Here is a 12,873-nt window from a genome sequence, read left to right on the forward strand (position 1 = left end):
ATCCTGACTGCAGCTCCACGGTATTTGAATTGTGTCCTTCTGGCTGCTTGTAATATTTTCTCTTTGACTTGGGAGTTCTGGAACTTGGCTATAATATTCCTGGGGGTTGGTTTTTTGGGATCTCTTTCTCGGGGGGATCGGTGGATTCTCTCCATTTCTATTTTGCTCTCTTCTTCTAGGATATTGGGGCAATTTTCCTGTAGTAATTCTTTGAAAATGATGTCAAGGCTCTTTTCCTGATCATGACTTTCAGGTATTCCAATAATTTTTAAATTATCTTTCCTAAATCTGTTTTCCATATCAGTTGTTTTTTCAATGAGATGCTTCACATTTTCTTCTCATTTTTCAGTTTTTTGGTTTTTGAAGTAATGAGTCCTGATTTCTCATAAATTCATCAATCTCTCTGAGTTCTATTCTTTGTCTGAAGGATTTGTTTTCCTCAGAGAGTTTTCTTATCTTTTTTTTTTCCATCTGGCCAATTCTGCTTTTTAAACCATTCTTCTCCTCAATAACTTTTTGAACTGTTTTATCCATTTGACCTAAGCTGGTTTTTAGCATGCTATTTTCTTCAACATTTTTTTGGATTTCCTTGACTAGGGTGCTGACTTCATTTTCATGTTTTTCCTGCATCTCTCATTTCTTTCCCCAGTTTTTCTTCTAACTCCCTCATTTGATTTTCAAAGTCTTTTTTGAGCTCTGTCATAGCCTGAGTCCATTTTCTGTTTTTCTTGGAATCTTTAGATGCAAGAGTTTGTGTTTCCTCATCTTCAGACTGAGTATATTGATCCTTCTTGGGATCATAGATAATGTATTTCTCATTGCTGTTCCTTTTTTTTTCTCTGCTTGCTCATTTTCCCAGCCTAAGCCTGTTTTTGGGGTGCTTCCTGAGCTTTTGGGACACTCCCACAAGGGTCTCAGTGTGTGAGGCTCTGTCCTCCCTCCTGATCTGTGAATGACCCTATGTGCTCCCCTCTGCTATGGGGCTGAGGTGGAGGGGGCCCTGCTGTTCTATTAGGGGGCCTAGCCCCAGAGTCCTGTTCCAGGGGTAGAGGACAGAGCTGGGCTGTCTCTCTTCACTCCCCTCCCTAGGTTCAATGGACTCATGCCCTGGGGGCTCCTGCTTCCTGACTCTGCCTGCTTCTGTTTCCTGGATCTGGAATGCAGTGGCCATGCTGCTTGCTGTGTGCCCTGAGGGCTGGGCTTCATGTGTGCACTCTAGCAGAGGTCCCCCGCTGTTACCCCAATTTATGCCCAGTGCTCCCCGGGGGTGTAGCTCAGGAAACTCCCCCGCTGCTCCAGCAGCTCCCAGTGCCTTGGGGCTGCCTCCGGGAGGCTGAAGTTCTTTGCTCTGGCTCTGGCAGGCCACCCCTCTGGCGGGCCACCCCTCCAACCCCGGGGAGCAGAGCCTTTCTGCTCTTTTTCAGGTTACCTTGAGTAGGAGAACTGCCTCATTGGGTCCCTCTGTGGGTTCTATCTGTCGAAAATTTAGTTAAAGCCCTTAGTTTGGAAGATTTATGAGAGAGCACCTAAGACATAATCTGCTCTTGTTGCCATCTTGGCTCTGCCCCCAGTGGCTTTCTTTACTTTGTCTATATAATTCTTTGTAATGTTTAACAATTTGCTCAATCACACAGTATGACTGTCTATTGCCCTTTGGGTCATTTCCAATTTTAATTCTTCAGAAACTGTGATGTTTCATAACTTGCAGTCATACAACAACAGGATCTGGGGAAACAAAGACAAAAACTGACCAGTCCTTACCATTAAGGAGTTTTTAATGAATAAGGAAAGCAATAGAATAGTCCATGGATTATGAATACACAATAGGGATCAGGAAAGATTTTGTTCAGAAGATGGGTCCTGAGTAGAACCTTGAAGGAAACTAGGTATTCTATGAAGTATAAGTGAGGGGAGATGGTCTTTGCAAAGGAATAATGGTGGCAGATGGACTATCAACTGGAAAACAGCGGACAGATTTGACTAGAAAATGGAGTGTGGAAAGCTAAGTAGCTAGGTAGTAGAGAACTTGGTCTAGAGTCAGGAAGTCTTCAATCCAAATCCAGCCTCAAACACTTACTAACAGTGTCATTTAACCTGTTTGCCTCAGTTTCCTCAACTGTAAAATGAGAATAATAATGCACATAGGATTGTTGTGAAGATCAAATTATTTGGCATAGTGCCTGGAACATTGTAGGTGTAGTTATTCCATTCTGAGTCATATGGAGAGAGTTTTAGCACTAAGCTAAAAAGTTTGTATTTTATCCTAAAGATAATAGGAAACCTCTATTTTTTTCCTAAAATAAGGGAGTGACATCTGATCTATGCTTTAGGAAGATGAGAAGAATTATCCAGTTTTTTTAACAATGTTCTCTGTCTCTTCTTTGGTCATAAACTGCTCCCCTTTCCATAGATCTGACAGGTAAACTGTTCCTTGTTCTCTTAATTGTCTTATAATATTATCTTTTATGTCTAAATCCTGCACATATTTTGACTCTCATTCCATTTCTAAAAATATTTTAAATGTTTTAAAACTCTTGTTTTATTTTTCCCTGTAATTTTGGTTGAGCTTGAGCCCAAACTGTGTTTTTCTGTAGGATAATATTTTGGATGCCATTTTCTTCTTCTTTTAAGTCTAGAGTGTCTCCACAACTATAATGTGGTTTTGGAGTTCTTTTTTGTTTGTTTCTTTGCTAATTCTTTCAGTCTGGAGTTTGGACTTGATGTTAGAACTGGGCTCTGCCTTATTTCTGAAGGGAAGGTCTGGGCTGGTCCTGTTGCTTTCTTGAAATATTGATGTGTGAATTTCTGAGTACAGGGAAAGTAGAAGTCTGTCCTTCCTAGTAGTAGAATGCATACCAAAAGTTGACTGATGACTGCGCCTTTAGTAAATTTTATGATTCTGGAAAAGGGCATTTACACATTACACCTAAGTTTTAAATGGTGATTAATTACCCAGACTTATGAAATCTATGATCAAAGTCTTAGTTTACTAACATCAGCAGCATTGTGTTTATAAGATTTGAGACAAGTATGCACGTCATTAGAAGCTATTTTAGAGACACACCTAAAGTAATTGTTTGACAGATTTCACACATATACACTTACCATTGGAAGCTATACAAAGTACAAATTACAGAAAACAATTTATATAATAAATAATTTCTTCTTCTTCTTCTTCTTCTACTACTACTTTCTTTCTTTTTTTCTTCTCTCCCCTCTCCCCACCTCTTCCAGTGAGGTTATTCTGCAGAACTCAGGACCAAGGGACTCTCCTTCACCCCAACAGATATTCCTACAGCAGAGAGAGCAAATCTACTTGTCTAGACTCATCCTCCTGAGTTCAAATCTATTCTCAGACACTAGCTGTGTGATTCTGGGCAAATTACTTGCCTCAGTTTCCTCATCTGTAAAATGAGCTGGTGAAAGGAGGGCAAATCACTTCAGAAACTTTGTCAAGAAAAACCCAAATGGAGTCGTGAACAGTCAGATGTGAATGACTTAACAAAAAGTGTCTAGAAGCTTTCTGTGTTTTTTGGGTTTGGTGGTTGTAGTTGATGTGTTTCTGTTTGTTTCTTTGTTTTGCTTTGTTTTTCTAGATGTCTTTCCTTGAGTATAGGTAGTTAGTGTTTCTATATGGGAATTAATTCCAAGCATTTCTTAGAAAATTGATATATTATTATGAATCTCAAATCCTCAGAAAAATCAGTTTAGAAATTGTGAGAAAGTGTAATAGTTTTCCTAAGAAAATTCAATATTAAGAATCAATTTGTTAACTAGTTTGAAGGAATTTACTGATGTTGGATAAGGCTGATATTTCCTGGGAACCAAGACTGGAGTATGTAAGAGAGAATTAGTCAATCTTACTCATAACTGTTGTCATGCAATAAGTATATGCTTGTGGTCCTGTCTGTTATTAACAGTGAGTCTCTTTTTTCTTACAAATAAAATAAATGTTTATTTTATGTTCATATACATAGTATACTTTATAAAATTATAGAAGTGCTCTAGGAAATAAGTTTTATAAAGCAAAATAATTTTGTAAATGATGGTTTTCATTAACCTTTCTAAGTGATCTGAATATTAAATTATTTGATTATTTCCTAATAATATTTTCTCATCGTTCCCAGTGTTGCTATAATATACAGTTCCTTATAAAACTGCAACTGAATCTAATATTTCTTACTAATTAAATTTTTAGACAGTCTTAATAATGAGTAAAGTATATAAAAATTTTGTATTTTAAGAAAAAGAAATTAGCTCATTGTCAGTTGTTATAAAAATGGTCATAATATAATAATAATAACAATAATAAACTATATAATTATCATTATATTTTTATAGAAAACTTGTGGGGAAACTTTCATAAGATTGTAAAATTTTAAAATAAATAATAGGAAACTGATTCACTGCTTATTATTATGGTCACACATTACTATTTTAAAATATGTAAATAAAATGCTATGAAACATATAGAATAATTTATGATTTCAGGAATTTCTGAGAATTTTTAGAAATTTTGATTTCTCAGGTTTGGGAGTATCAGTGAGGAGTTTGTTAACATTATGGGTGAATTTTCTTAGTTGGATGTTCCTTATCTTGGTGGTAGCCTTGGTAGTGGGATTATAAGAGATCAGGAATTCTTCAGTTACTTAGTTGGGGCTGACTAGTAGCAGGAGGAATTTTTTGAATTGTAGGGGATGAATAGTGAAAAGAAGGGCAACACAAGCCTGGCAATATCAGCCAGAATCATTTGAACCTATCTTTCAGGTTGTTGTAAGACTCACATAAGACAAAAGATTTTTTTTTTTAAAGCATGGTGCCTGATATATAGCAGGTGAGATATAATTGTTGATTTCCCTTTTGGAACTACCTTCTCAGGAGGCAGTTCATGTTCTAACTAAAATGGTGACACTGTGACACTGTGACTTTCAGCACCCATCCCCAACAAGAGGGGAAGAGCCAGGATAGAGCAATAGCAGCATCCAAAACAAAAAAAAGATGTAAAAGCATCTACCCATCCCCTTCAAAAGAAGGGCCTCTCATGGAAGTGAAGATTTTATATTTACCAACACCACCAAGGGGGGGAAGTCATTCTGATTTAATAGGTCAGGGAAATGCTATATAGAAATTCTCCCTCATATCAAGGATCAGTTATTATGCAGGAAATAGCATCATTTCTGCTCTAGTGTTGATGTTCTTGGTGCTACTTCTGCTTATTTTTTTTTACATTGATTGAAGTCTGGGTTGATCAGCAATAACCCTACAAGCATTTTCAAGTGGTAGAAGGTCCTCTGGTAAAACTTAAGGTTCTTACCACCAAGGCATGGAGTGTGATAGAAATAATATCTTAAACTCTGCCCTGATCTAAATGAGGCAACTTTTCTTTAAGAGGTACAATTTGAGTAGCTTGGGGAACTAATCCGTAGATGTTAATGCTCTTGATGTTATTTTCAAGTTATTTGAATATAAAATGTTATGAGAAGGTCCACACACTTTGATGCATGACTGGAAGATGATGGTGGACAATTCAGAAATTTCATTCAGCTGAATCATGTTTTCAGGGTCCTTGATGCATATCCTTGAATCACCTTCTGCTATGTATGAGTAAATCTTCTTTTGCTAATTGGTATATGATCTAAAAGTGTCTTGTTTTATTCTAGTATCATTCATAAATTTTCAGGGGACTGGTCAGAGTCAAATTCAGCTGAGATCAATGTTGAGAATGCCACCAAGGTTCTGAGTCAGGTTAAAAGAAAGCATTGTACTACCCTTAAAATTAACAGGCAAATGGGAAGAGTGGACCATTTTGGAAGAAAAATAATAAATTCCATTTTAGATATGTTGAATTTGAAATAGCTTTGGGACATCCATAGTCATGACAGTTGAAATGGATGACTATAGCTAAAGAAAGAAATTAGAGAAGCCCCTTCAGAGAGAATAATTGAGCCCTAGGCAACTTGTGAGAAAACCAAGTATAAGAAAATGGACCAGGACAGAACTTTGGGGGACACTCTGAATTACTAGCTGTAATGCAGAGGAAGATTCAGCAAAGGAAACTAAGTAGTAATTAGTCATAAAAGAGAAGAATTAGAAGGTTTCATGGAAACCTAAATGGGAAATATTCAGAGGAATAGGGTAATTGATAATGTCTAAGGTCAAGAAATGGTCTAAGGGAGGGCAGGAAGGATGAAGATGAAAGAAAGAGCATTAGATTTGGCAATTAAAACATCATTGGTAACTGGAGAGATCAGTTTTTATTGGATGATGATGACAGAAAACTGAAGAAGACTGCAAAACATTTATTACCAAGTGAAAGGGAAGGAAATAGAGACATTTCATATAGGCAATTTTCTCAAGGAGTTTAAGTAAGAAAGAGAAGAGAGATATATAAGAATAGCTATTGGGGGTGATGGGATCAAATGATATGATGATGCAGTTGATCACAAACAAAAAGAGGTAATCATCCACCAAGAGGCCAAGATGTCCAGTGGGGAACTCTATTTCTTGAACTAATGAATCAGTATCTTCACTGGTCAGCAAGGCTACTACTGAGAACAGGTAGCTTCATAGGTAATTATAGGGGAAATATGACCAGAACTATTTGGTGGGGAATTGATTTAGTTGTAAGATAAGGAATAGGTAATTCTCAAACTATAACTATTGACTGAGTACCTAATGTAGTATGTGCAAAGCATTCAACTAGGCTCTGATCTGGGGAAGGATTGTAATTGTTGTTTGTCCTTCAACCAAGAGGACCATGGCATCAAGAAGATGATGTCATGACTTCCAAGTAAATTGGATTTAAGTGAGATAGGGCTGTGCAAAGTGTCCAGTCTCATTATCTTTTTCTGAGTCATGTAGGTTCAGAGGGAAGACACAGACCTGGATGACTGGACATAGAGGGAGATCTTCCATTTTTTTAAGCTAAGGTGTTTCCCAGGTCTCAGTTTGTCTGAGACAATACTTATTAAGTGATTAAGGCTAGATAAAAATGAGGCAAAGAATGACTTCTTTTACCTAGTTAAAAAAATCTATTTGGGAGAAGACCCTCAGTATTTCTGACCAAAACAGAAACAATTGTTACTTACGCTTATTCTGAGTCCTCAGAACCAGTGAGGCTTGGGCATGGTCCTTGGATTCAGTATATAAAAGAAATCTAGCATTGTAAATCCCAAAATACCTTTCTGTTTTCAGTGATCAACATTTATTTTCCTTTGGACAGAGTACCCAAAGATAAGGAGGAGGCATAAACCAAGAAGTGTAGCACAGAATCCCTGCTATCTTTCTGCTTTGGGGAGATACAGCATAAATATGCAAAAAGTTAACATTGGGCAGACAGTGATGTGTCAGATACAGCTCTAAAATTCTTTGGCTATACTTTTAGTGGTATGGCAAACTGCAGAGGACATCTCATGAAGAGCTGAATGAAGTGGTCAAGTAGATACCTTTAGGAGGAAATGAGAAAGACAGAGGAATTTCAAATGACAAGGTCCAAATCTTGAAGGTTGTGTTTGAGGACAGTGAGAATACTTATAAGGTTCCTAGATAAGTGATTCTTAAATTAGAACAATGTCTTTCCTACCAAAAACTTACTATTTATTTTTACCAATGAGTTACAACTAAAATATTTAATGTTTCTAAAAATGGTTCTAAGAAGATTGTGTGACAGCATTTGGTCTGCTTCCTCTTATTTATTATTCAATTTTTAAAGAAACAAACCTGCAATATATTCTTACCCAACATGCTCAAGTATCATAACTTTGTGCAAGAAGATATTGGGTGACATGTCTGTGGTCAGTCTTTGGATTTGACATATATGCTTACTTGTGTGCAACACTTTAATATTTTCAAAAGTGTTTTTCATAATTCTCATCTCATTTTATTCTGAAAACATGCCTGTGATTGGGCAGGAGAAGTGATTAGAATCATATATTTCAAAGATGTGAAAACTAAAGATCAAAGAGGGTTGGTGACTTGTCTAAAGTGTCTAATGGCAGGGCTAGCTCTTGATTCCAAAATAAAATGCTTTTTTTCCTCTTCTTTCCCCACTTCCCCATAGGATAGAAATAATACCAAAACATACTCAATTTAACTGCCCAACTGTATGAATCACTTCTCTTCTCTGGGGATTGATATCTTTATCTACACATTTTTTGGGGGGGTTGTATTGGTTGATCATGAAGTTTCCTTCCAACTATAAATTGTATGATTATTTACTGATAAAATGATTTCCTTTTTTCTTCATCTCTTGTCTTCTCTCCTGTTGATATGACTGAAAAAGTCTTGAATATGGACCCAGATTGAGGGAAGAGAAGTTTGTCCAAGATTTTACTTAAAGGCCTTAGTGAAGACCATCTTGGGTAAGACCATAGCTAATGTCTTTCCAGACTAGGATCTATTTTATTCAGGCTTCTGTAAATTTAAATGGTCTTAGAATTTCCCAGGGTTAAGTTTTGTTTTCCATTAGTTTCTTTCCAATGGGAGGACAAGGGATGCAGCTGTGACACCTATTACTACTTCCCACATTCAAACAGAGATTAAGGTCAGGGCTAATTTCATGCTCTTTTCTCCAGTCTCTGACCTTAACTTCACTAGAATATAACAGCTGCCAAGAGGAGGAGAGAAAGAAATCATGATTATTAATAATAAATATAATACCAATAACATTTATTATTAATAGTGAACTTGAGTTAAAAAACAACATTTCAGGTACATAGGATGGAATTTATGGAATAAATAGCTGATTTGTTAGAGAATAGTAATGATTTGTTTATATTCTTCATAATCCTATGGGTTGCACATTTGAATACAAAGTTGATAAGCAAATAATGAATTCATGACCCCTTTTAACAAAGGGAAGAATTGAGCTCATTATGATTTTAAGTGTTTAGGCTTAAAATACGGATAAGAAAGCACAGATGTATTAAGAGTTATAGGAACAGCAAATGTTAACAATACAGTGTTATTAATATGATGTTACCCACAGGAATATAAAAATTCAGCTCTATCCACAGAGGGTGGTATGACATACTGTCCCCTACTGGCCACTTTGTATTTTGCTATTATCATTTGCTTGACAAATCTTTTCTCCTCACCTCACTTTTTAAATCTCTATTTCATAATGTATAAAATCAACTGATACAACTTATGCATGAGTAGTGGATATTGGGATTAAATTGAAGAAATAATCAATGCTTTCCAACAATTCAATTCAAATTAAAAACAGGATTCAATATAAAAAACAGTTCCTTTCTTCAAGAAATTTACAGTATCATGAACCATGAATTTTCTTTTTTTAAAAAAGATAAAAAACCCTGAACAATCATAGACTGGCAAAGGGACCCTGCTCCTCTTCTCCAAAGCCTGGAATCATACATCAAGTCAGAACTTTAGATTCAGTCTAATTCCAGTTAATAAATATTACCTTCTATATCATCTTGGCTGACTCTTTGTTTTCTCTCCATTCAAAATGGAAATTCTACTAGAATAGAAGAGTAGGAGGGTCTTATTTTCCTCTTTCTTTAATATTCCCTGAGTACTATGACTGTGATTCATGATTACATATCCCTTCTGACTGCTTATCAGCTAAACAGAATGGAAATGTTCCAACAGCTCATGTTCTGGCTGGTACATGCTACAAGAGCCAAGATATTGTTCATTTAAAAATATCCCCTTTGTGTCTTTTGCTCAAGATGAGCACACACTGCACCCTGCCCTGCCCCTTCCACATACACACTCTGTCCAATTACCCACAATCTCCCTGACCTGACATGGCTTTTCTGTTATCATTTAATAAATCTAAAAGTGAGTAAATTATTTTCTCATTAAATCTGTGCTTTTTCACAAGATTTCTCAAATTCTGTGGAGGAACACCACTAGCCTTCTAGGCACTTCAGTTCTCTACCTTGAAGTAGAAAATTAATTGAATTAAATTTAAATTCAATTGATTAAATAAATTGCAAAGATCTATTGCTTCTACTTCCACAGTTCTCTCCCATCTCTTTGCTTCTCTCTCTTTATAGGTCCACTAGCCTAACTTGGATACTTATAAACTTTTTTCTAAACTTTTATGGCAACTATTGCCCCCAAGCTTTCCTTTCTCCCATCCATATTACACATAATTGCTTTGCCATCAGGCAAAAGTCTGGCCATCATCACTATTTTTATCTTTATGCTTATTCCTAGCTCTTTGGGGATTTCTCATTGGGGTGCTGCCTCCTAACTGTAGGCATTTATTTGCACAATCCCTTCCTCATTCTTGGAGTTCATTCTCCTCAGTTTCACATTTGGAATGTTCAAGTAGCACTCCTCTGAGTAGCATTCACCAGCGCCCTGAAATATAATTGTTTTCTTTTCTTCTCATCTCTCTTCTCACCTCAATTTTTCCTACCTTGTATTATTTTGATCTGTGTACAATTTGCAATCCCCCTTCAACTACAAAGTCAGAAACAGTTTCATTTTGGCTCCTGTATCTCTAGTAGATACTGACTTGCATATAGTTGCTGAATTGTTTTACTGTCAATATATTGAACTCACCTTTGGAGATTGTGAGCTATTCTAGAATTTTGATATGGTATTCAGGTAGTATGGATTTGGTATCAGAAAGCCAGTGTTCACAAGAGGATCAACTTAAGTACTTTGCAAATTTTATAGAGCTATATAAATGCCAGTTTTTAGTATTATGAACAATCCCACTGATCAAACTTATTCTCCTATTTAATTCTTGTTCATATTTCTTATTAATACCACATTAGAAAAAGCATGATCTCTTTGGAAACTATATATCCACATTGCAACCAGCCTTATAAAGGGAGGTGCTGACCAACAGAACCTATGGCCATGCCAGAGAGCAGAAGCCAGGAGAAGCAAATGTTGGAACACTAAAGGCAATATCTATGTGACTGGGCTATGCAGGAACTACACAAAACAGTTTCTGGGAACCATTCAGGCTGCTGAGAACAGAGCTAGTGATTCCACACTTCTTTGTCCTTTTTCTTTCCCACACTCCCTTCTCAGCAAAGCTGTGTTTATCCCCCAATCTCCATTTCCTAAGAGTTTGCAGCAAAGGAAAGGCAATAAGGGTGGAATGAAATAGACATCCAGAGAAATTAGAGACAGAGAATATAAATTCATCTTGGCTGACAGCTTGAGATGAACAAAAGGGAATTCTTTATTCATTTTTATAATTTCCCATAACAGGGAGAAAAAATTTAGGCTAGGATCTTCCTCGGCAATGATTTTAATAGGTTTGATTGGAGAGAGGCCAACCTGTATGAATTCTAGCACCTTGGACATTTCCTCTCCAGTTTTCCCCTGGTATAGAAAACTAATTCCAGTGGGATGGAGTAGAGTGAGTGGCTAGAAAGAATATTTCCACCCTCCCCCCTGCCATGATAGGTCAGAAAAGAGAGTAGCTTTTCACACCAGCATAACAACACTTCATATCTATATATACATATGTATATATAGGTGTGTGCATATACATATATATATATATATATACACAGTTGTATATGTCCACATAAATATATGTGTGAATACATATATATAGATAGATATAGATATACACACATATATGTGTATATCATAACTTCAATAGGAATTACATTGAGATGGGCTGCCTAGCCCAATAATCTCTTACTGAAACTATTGTCAAGGTAGAGGTTAGGGTGTAGGAGTATTTGGAGATTTCTTTTTTTTATTTAGGTTTTTTCATAAGGCAAACGGGGTTAAGTGGCTTGCCCAAGGCCACACAGCTAGGTAATTATTAAGTGTCTGAGATCGGATTTGAACCCAGGTACTCCTGATTCCAGGGCTGGTGGTTTATCCCCTATGCCACCTAGCTGCCCCTTATTTGGAGATTTCTTGAAGAGTAGAACTGAAGGCAAATACTGCTGATTGACCTGAACATGCCCTTTGGAAAGACTGAGTGACTCTTTCAAAAAGAGATCTGTTGAGGCAGATTATTTCCACAGAAAACAAACTGCCCCCTAAGGAGCAATACCACATACTATTCACTATTCACCTGTTCCCCAGGTGAATACAGTTGGACTCACAGGGTATCTGGAACAGCTGTGGATAATTGACAGCCCATGCCCAGATGAGACCCTGAATTATGCACATTATGGGCATTCAAATATTCAACTTGAAGGAAGGAAGAGAGCTGTAAGTATATGTGTATGGGGTGAGGCAGAGGTGGGGGCACAGCTTAGAAGATAAGGAAGAAAGAATTATTTTTCTTTTCCACTGCAAGGAATTTTTGTTGTAGGTTGCTTTTACAGAACCAAATATTTGCAAAACCATTTTTTTCAAAGTCAAATAGCTCATGACCTACTTTAAATATTTTAACAAAGAAAGTGACCAGTAGCCTAATGAAAAATATTAGAGATCATCTCTATGACTTTCTTTTATTGAGGCTTATTCATTACTGTTTACATTTTGCTGCAAGCTTAGTTACTATGCTCAGATGTCAACTTAAACTTGGAACATATAGGATTTTGGAAAAAAATCAATTGATCAGTGAGCATTTATTAAGCACCAGGCACTGTGCCAGATATGGAAGATACAAAAGCAAACAAACAAACAAGATATTTTCTGTGGAGGGGAAATATGCAAATATGCATGTATTCCAAAAATCTTAGTAGAGTTTTAAGCTTTTAAAACTTAAGGCTAATTAATCTAGTAGAGCACCATACACTGTTGGGACATCCTATAAAGTCATTTTGTGTGTGTGTGTGTGTGTGTGTGTGTGTGTGTGTGTGTGTGTGTGTGTGTGTGTAAAGTAATTGGGGGCAAAAGAAAAAGGAAGCACTAGTTTGGGAAGATTCCTGGGAGATTAAGGAAGGGTCTGGGATAGGAAATGAATGACTCTTG

The sequence above is a fragment of the Macrotis lagotis genome, chromosome 1 (assembly GCF_037893015.1).
Source record: "Macrotis lagotis isolate mMagLag1 chromosome 1, bilby.v1.9.chrom.fasta, whole genome shotgun sequence".
Lineage (NCBI taxonomy): Eukaryota > Metazoa > Chordata > Mammalia > Peramelemorphia > Peramelidae > Macrotis > Macrotis lagotis.